Source organism: Engraulis encrasicolus, chromosome 2 (assembly GCF_034702125.1).
Source record: "Engraulis encrasicolus isolate BLACKSEA-1 chromosome 2, IST_EnEncr_1.0, whole genome shotgun sequence".
Lineage (NCBI taxonomy): Eukaryota > Metazoa > Chordata > Actinopteri > Clupeiformes > Engraulidae > Engraulis > Engraulis encrasicolus.
Genome location: NC_085858.1, coordinates 55,845,279 through 55,852,778, shown reverse-complemented (window position 1 = coordinate 55,852,778; position 7,500 = coordinate 55,845,279). Strand labels below are relative to the sequence as shown.

The following is a 7,500-nucleotide window of genomic DNA, read 5'->3' as shown; positions in this document are numbered from 1 at the left end:
AGAGAGAGAGAGAGAGAGAGCGAGAGAGAGAATTCCAAGATGGCTGGTTTCAGTTGTTGGGCTCTAGCGCACATGCTCTCTGCTCTGCAATGAAAGGAAGGGAAGGTCAGACGGGTTCATTCTACACCTCTGTCAGAGAGTGATGGCTGCTCGGGTTTCAGCTGCCGGTGTGGAGTTTCAAACCACTATGAGAGCAGAGTAGTCCACTAAAGCAGCACTTGAGTAACTGCACGCATGCACTGTGTTGCAGGGCCGCTGACAGCTTTGACTGGGCCCAGGAAGAAGTCATCTGAAACGGCCCCAAACCCAGAACATGGGTACAATGTAATGAGGACCCAATCCCCCACCCCCCTTTCTCCCAGGGCCAGGGGCAAGCGTCCAACGGTGTCCCAACCCTGTCGGACGGACGGCTTCCCTGCCTGCTGTGTGTGTAAAGTGTAAACCCGGAAACCCTACACTTAGTAGCCATGTGCTATGGTACCTGAAGCTGGTATCCCAGTTAACCCGCTAAACCTGTTTAGCCCCAGCCCACTCTACACCTCCTTAATACACAGTAAATTCTGCAGTGTTCATTTAACACTTAGAGAGTTGATTTGACATCATTTGGACTTAAATGAACTCTTTAAGTGTTGAATTAACACCACAACATTTACTGTGTAGGCTTTAAGGGGCCCAGGGTTTCTCCTCCGCCATTCCCTCCATCCCTCCACCAGGGCTGTATTGGCCATATGGCATACAGGGCATTTGCCCGGGGCCCAGGACTGTTGATGATGTTGGCCTGGTATTTTTGGAAAAAAAGGTTCGCACACTCCTTTAGGTTTTTTCTTCTTTAAGTTATTTTTTCTTCTTTTTATTCATTCATTCATTGGCAATGACGTTTCGACCTCTCGGTCTTCCTCAGATTCACTAACAAACACAGGCTTGACACATTATCTACAACACCTGTCTGAAGGGGTGGAGTCGACTTTAACCCTTACAGGTCCAGGATGTCAGCTACCGATGATGTTGGCCTGGCCCTCCCTTCAATGGTATCTGTCGTCATGTCCCCACAGCAGGCCTCTTCAACATAGTCAAATATTGTTGACGCATTTTGGCTGTTGGGGTCGAAATAGCTCATGTTAGATGACTAAAGTATTTCCAAAGCCTTTGTTGTCTATCTCAATGCCTGGTGGAGCGACCTTGGCTGGAAATGCCCATCCTAATTGTTCATCCCAGTCCAGCCCTCCACCCCTCCATCTCTGTGGCATGTGGGCTTAGCTCCAGAGACCATCTTGTCATGTTGCCCCCTCTGACTGACTCACCCACCTACTGTACTGTGGGGATGGCACAGATCTGCCATGACGCCTCTTCCTCAGTGTCAGCGCTTGAGCGGCCTGCCTCTCTGCCTGCCTGCCTGCCTCTCTGCCTGCCTGCCTGCCTGCCTGCCTGCCTGCCTGCCTGCCTGCCTCTCTGCCTGCCTGCCTGCCTCTCTGCCTGCCTCTCTGCCTGTCTGCCTGCCTGCCTGTCTGCCTGCCTGCCTGCCTCTCTGCCTGCCTGTCTGCCTGCCTGCCTGCCTGCCTGCCTGCCTGTCTGCCTGCCTGCCTGCCTGCCTGCCTGCCTGTCTGCCTGCCTGCCTGCCTGTCTGCCTGCCTGCCTGCCTGCCTGTCTGCCTGCCTGCCTGCCTGCCTGCCTGCCTCTCTGCCTGCCTGCCTGCCTGTCTGCCTGCCTGCCTGCCTGCCTGTCTGCCTGTCTGCCTGCCTGCCTGCCTGCCTGCCTGCCTGCCTGCCTCCCTGCCTGTCTGCCTGCCTGCCTGCCTCTCTGCCTGCCTGCCTGCCTGCCTGCCTGCCTGCCTGCCTGTCTGCCTGCCTGCCTGCCTCTCTGCCTGCCTGCCTGCCTGCCTGTCTGCCTGCCTGCCTCTCTGCCTGTCTGCCTGTCTGCCTGCCTGTCTGCCTGCCTGCCTGCCTGCCTGCCTGCCTGCCTCCCTGCCTGTCTGCCTGCCTGCCTGCCTGCCTGCCTGCCTCCCTGCCTGTCTGCCTGCCTGCCTGTCTGCCTGCCTGCCTGTCTGCCTGCCTGCCTGCCTGCCTGCGTGACTGGGTCACCTCATAAGGGCGTTTGGGATGGTGCGATGGCCCACATTATGTTATGGGGCCTATAAGCAGTGCTGGCTTTCACTAAGAGTTAGTCTTCTGGCATATGACTAAGAGAGGGAGACAGAGAAAGAGAGAGAGAGGGAGAGAGACTGGGTAAACAGAATTCTTCCCCGGGCGCTCACGTTTTGCTCTGCAATGTGACTGGATTGAGGGCTGACTGTTCAGCAAGAAATATTGGAGAATGCTACCCATAGGAAAACAAGATAACATGGAAAGGACAAAACTAACATGGCTATACAAATCTTATGAAATCTTTCTATAAGTAATGGGCCACTTTTGCAGTATGTGCCATATAAGTAAGTAATCAAACACATTGCGCACTGCTTTCCATGTACTGTAGGCTACAATGTTTATTCTATTGCAGTATATGGAATGGGTATGCATGCCTTACTTGTATATGAGGTAAACATTGATAGTGTTTGCCATATAAGCCTTCCATAATCATTTTGCAAGTTTTGTATAAATCTTTTCTGAACGTGCATAAGCTATGGACCGATGGATAACAGTCCTGATATACAACTGGTGTAGAGTAAGCTAGAGGTTGTAGGTTCTCAATGCCTCAAAAAATGATGCTATCCAAATAACCCTGTTAATAACAATGTCTACCATCCCACAAAAACAGAAACAGTCATATGCAAACCGTGTCAATAAATAGTATAATGAAAAGTGAGGAAGGCGATAAAACAAATAGTCATTATTACAGACACGAGTAGCACACTCTGATGCATTAAACAACATGATACATCTTCCCGTCTTAATTGAGGTAGCGTTTGGTGTAAGTCCTCTAAGCATCTGAAAAGCTGTGTGTGTGTGTGTGTCTGTGTGTGTGTGTGTGTGTGTGTGTGTGTGTGTGTGTGTGTGTGTGTGTGTGTGTGTGTGTGTGTGTGTGTGTGTGTGTGTGTGTGTGTGTGTGTGAGTGCGTGCGTGCGTGTGTGTGTCTGGGCCGGGAGGAGATCTGTGTTGAAAGCTGTGCACTCAGCATGGGAGCACTCAGCCTGGCATCCCTTTTGGCAACTTCCTGGCAACAGCATCACAGCATCTACCTCTCTCCCTCTTCCTCTATCATCTCCTCTCTCGCTCTCTCCCTCTGCCCCTCTCTCTTCCCCCCCTTTCTTTCTGAGGTAATTAGACGGAAAGGCAGTGAGTTCACCAGAGAGAGAGAGAGAGAGAGTGAGTGAGGGAAAGAGAGAGAGAGAGGAGGGAACAGGAGACAAAGGAAATACAGAAAGCTGTAAGCAAAACACAGAATATTTAAAAAATAAAGAAGAAAGAAGAAGAACGGGGTGAGATGATTAAACAAAACAATATAATCAAAACTGTTGAGAAAAGAAATAGAGAAAGGGGGAAGGGTAGAAGAAAGAGAAAAGAACAGCGAAAGACAGATGGAGAGACAGAAAGAGGAAGGAGAAGTGAAAGTGATAGCTATGTAGAGACTGAAAAGAAAACAAAGATGGGGTCACAGAGAGAGAGAGAGGGAGATAGAGAGAGAGATAGAGAGATGTAGAGATGGAGTGATAGCTATGGAGGGATTGATATGGAGATACTGAGAAGAAGACAAAGAGATGGCAGAGAGAGAGAGAGAGAGAGAGATACAGAGAGAGAGGGGGAGAGAGATACAGAGAGAGAGAGAGATACAGAGAGAGGGGGGGAGAGAGAGAGAGAGAGAGAGAGAGAGAGGTAGAGAGAGAGGGGGGGTGAAGAGAGAGAGAGGTCTAGAGAGAGAGAGAGAGAGAGAGAGAGAGAGAGAGAGAGAGAGAGAGAGAGAGAGAGAGAGGGAGAGAGACAGAGAGATAGAGAGAGAGAGAGGCAGAGGCAGAGAGGAAGAACTCCAAGTGTCGTGCTAGAGAGAGTGTGCTGCGTGCTGACACCAGCAGCATCCACACACCCTGCTAAGACCTATGTACACCCAGCAGCATCCTCACACCCTGCTAAGACCTATGTACACCCAGCAGCATCCTCACACCCTGCTAAGACGTATGTACACCCAGCCGCCCCGGACCTAGAAATGGCAGACGTCATGTCCTCAGCCCGGGCCTCCCTGCCTGCCTACCTGTCTGCCTCTCTGTCTGCCTCTCTGCCTGCCTCTCTGCCTGCCTCTCTGCCTGCCTGCCTCTCTGCCTGCCTCCCTGTCTGCCTGCCTCCCTCCCTGTCTGTCTGCCTGCCTCCCTGTCTGTCTGCCTCTCTGCCTGCCTCCTCTCTGCCTCCCTGTCTGTCTGCCTCTCTGCCTGCCTCCCTGTCTGCCTGCCTCTCTGCCTGCCTCCCTGTCTGTCTGTTTCTCCGCCTGCCTCCCTGTCTGTCTGCCTCTCTGCCTGCCTCTCTGCCTGCCTGCCTCTCTGTCTGCCTGCCTCTCTGCCTGCCTCCCTGTCTGTCTCTCCGCCTGCCTCCCTGTCTGCCTCTCTGCCTGCCTGCCTCCCAGTCTGCCTGCCTCTCTGTCTGTCTGCCTCTCCGCCTACCTCCCTGCCTGCCTCCCTGTCTGCCTCTCTCCCTGCCTGCCTCCCTGCCTGCCTGCCTCCCTGTCTGTCTGTCTCTCTGCCTGCCTCCCTGTCTGTCTGTTTCTCCGCCTGCCTCCCTGTCTGTCTGCCTCTCTGCCTGCCTCTCCGCCTGCCTCTCCGCCTGCCTCCCTGTCTGTCTCCCTGTCTGTCTGCATCTCCGCCTGCCTCCCTGTCTGTCTGTATGTCTGTCTGCCTCTCTGCCTGCCAGACTCTTTGCCTGCTTTTCCGCCTGTCTGGGGGGAAAAATGACCAATGCGGGGAGGAAAGAGTAGCCAGGCTCTCTGCCCATCCCACACAACCCCACCCCACCCCACACAGCACAGCACAGCACACAGCCCTCACAGCACCAGCACCAGGCTCCTCAAATCCCTTTGCCAGGCCCAACTTCTGTGGCCAAAGATGGCAGGAGCGGAGGATAAATGACTTCCCGGGGCTCCCAGACAGCATCTGCCTTAAAGCGAGTAGTCTTTCTGCAATAAATAAAAAATGCCTAGTCATCCTGAGGGCCTATCCTGGGAATGACTTATAGCCACTTTGTCCCCGCAGATCCTTTTTTCTTAAAGAAACACACCGCAGGCGCAGGGTAGGGCTGCACGATTATGGAAAAAATCATAATCACGATTATTTTGGTCAAAATCATAATCACGATTATTAATCACGATTATTGATTTTTGCAGATTTTTTTTGAAAATTATAACAAGATGAAATATAACAAAGAATGAATTACATACGGGATGAGCAAAATAAAATAAATTGTAATAATTATGTAAAGGCAATAGCATGAAACTTAAGTGGACAGATTTCTGGCCAGAAACACCAGTCTGTCAGTATGATCTAGCTTCAAGGACGCTCTCAGAAGTAGGTCACTATTGCCACGATTAAATCACGATTAAGATCATGAGTTCGATTTCACTATTTTATCACGATTTTGATTATTTTTCGATTAATTGTGCAGCCCTACCGCAGGGACAGTGTATGTGCCTACAGTACGTACTAGGGCTGCACAATATATCGAAAATGTATCGTTACCACGATATCACGGCTTGCAATACACATATCGCAAAAGTATGTTAAATTACGATACCTAGTTTTTACATTTTAATAACAGCAAATTTAGTGAAAAGGTTAAAAAAGGTATTAAAAAGGTTGACATTTTAAGTTGATGCTGTATATTAGCCATGTTTTTTCCTAATAAAAATAATGTTGGAAATAAAACATGTTTTATACATGATAAAGTGTAGAATGGCAAGTTGAGAGGGGAAATATATGTATACTGTATATAAAATATTGCGACTAATATCGATATCACGGTATACAGTCATGTTATCATGTATCACATATTTTTCTAATATCATGCAGCCCTAATGCGTACAGTATCATGTATGTACGTACTGTATGTATGTACGTACGTGAAGCAGGCTGGACTGGGGTGGCCTTTTCACATTTCTAGCCATGTTTCCTTTTTCATGTGTTATTGGGTTAGATGTGTCCTTTTGCTCAGAAGGATGTGAGTGAAGGCGGACTTAGGAAGCAAGCTCTAATATTAGAATCGTCCTTTTCATAGAAAAAAATGATGCCCTTTGAAAACACACATGGTTTGTCTGTGAAGCTGCCTTGGATGACATTTTCTACTTCTTAATTTCTAGCCAACTGTCCTTCCATGTATGTATAATTCCTGGCAGGATTGTCCTTCCCTGCCTGTGTGTCTCTGTGTGAAGGTGACTGTGTGGGCATTTTTTTTTTTTTACATGTGGCTACCATTTACTTATTTATTGTCCTGTTACGATTGTCCTTTCTACTAAGCAAGTGTGTGTGCGTGTGTGTGTGTGTGTGTGTGTGTGTGTGTGTGTGTGTGTGTGTGTGTGTGTGTGTGTGTGTCTGTGTGTCCATGCATGCGTGTGTGTGTGTGTGCATGTGTCCGCGGGCGTGCATGCGTGTGCGCCTTGTGTGTGTGGACGTGTGGGCGTCCATGTGTGTGTGAATGTGCGTGCGTCCATGTGTGTGTGAACGTGCGTGCGTCCTTGTGTGTGTGAACGTGCGTGCGTCCATGTGTGTGTGAACGTGCGTGCGTCCATGTGTGTGTGAACGTGCGTGCGTCCATGTGTGTGTGTGAGGAGGAGAAATGAGCAGAGGAAGAGGAAGAGGAAGACAGGCCTGATTCTTCTTCCCTTCGATGGTAGAATTAAAGCAGTGCATCATGGGAATGACCCCTGACCTCCGCTCCGCTCCGCTCCCAGGGGACTGGGTGTTCCACCATATGGCACTAACAGACACGGGGGATCGGCTACATCGGCAGTGTTAAGGCCCCATGTAATGCACGTTCCTTTGTGTGTGTGTGTGTGTGTGTGTGCGTGTGTGCGTGAGAAAGAGGGAGAGAGGGGGGGAGAGAGAGAGAGAGCGAGAGAGAGAGAGAGAGGGTGAGGGGCTGTGTGTGTGTGTGTGTGTGTGTGTGTGTGTGTGTGTGTGTGTGTGTGTGTGTGTGTGTGTGTGTGTGTGTGTGTGTGTGTGTGTGTGTGTGTGTGTGTGTGTGTGCACTATTGTACGTCTGTGTGAGAGTGTGTGTCATGCGTGTCGTGTGTGTGTTCCTGTGCCTGTGTGCTATGTGCGTGCGTCTGTGTGTGTGTGTGTGTACATGCATGTGTGTGTAAGGAGAGAATGAGATGGGGGAGCCCTCCCCTGGGACACGTGCAACGGTTACAAGGCTATTATTCTGCCAACGGGTGAGACATTACATCCCCTGAGCCCCAGGAACAATCCAGTGCTCACACATACTGTTTCACTGCATTATTATTGACAATCTGGCCACAGCCGTTCCCACAGTTAACACAAGGCACCAAGAACAAACGCCACACCTGTGTCTTCTTTGGGGAGGAGGATGC

At 50.3% G+C, this 7,500-nt stretch overlaps 1 protein-coding gene across 1 annotated transcript in view; it reads right to left on the bottom strand.

Moving 5' to 3' along the window:
* The window catches only part of LOC134442167 (microtubule-associated serine/threonine-protein kinase 1-like), a 106,360-nt gene that overhangs the window by 97,422 nt on the left and 1,438 nt on the right, over positions 1–7,500 (bottom strand). The gene's annotated exons all lie outside the window — the stretch shown is intronic.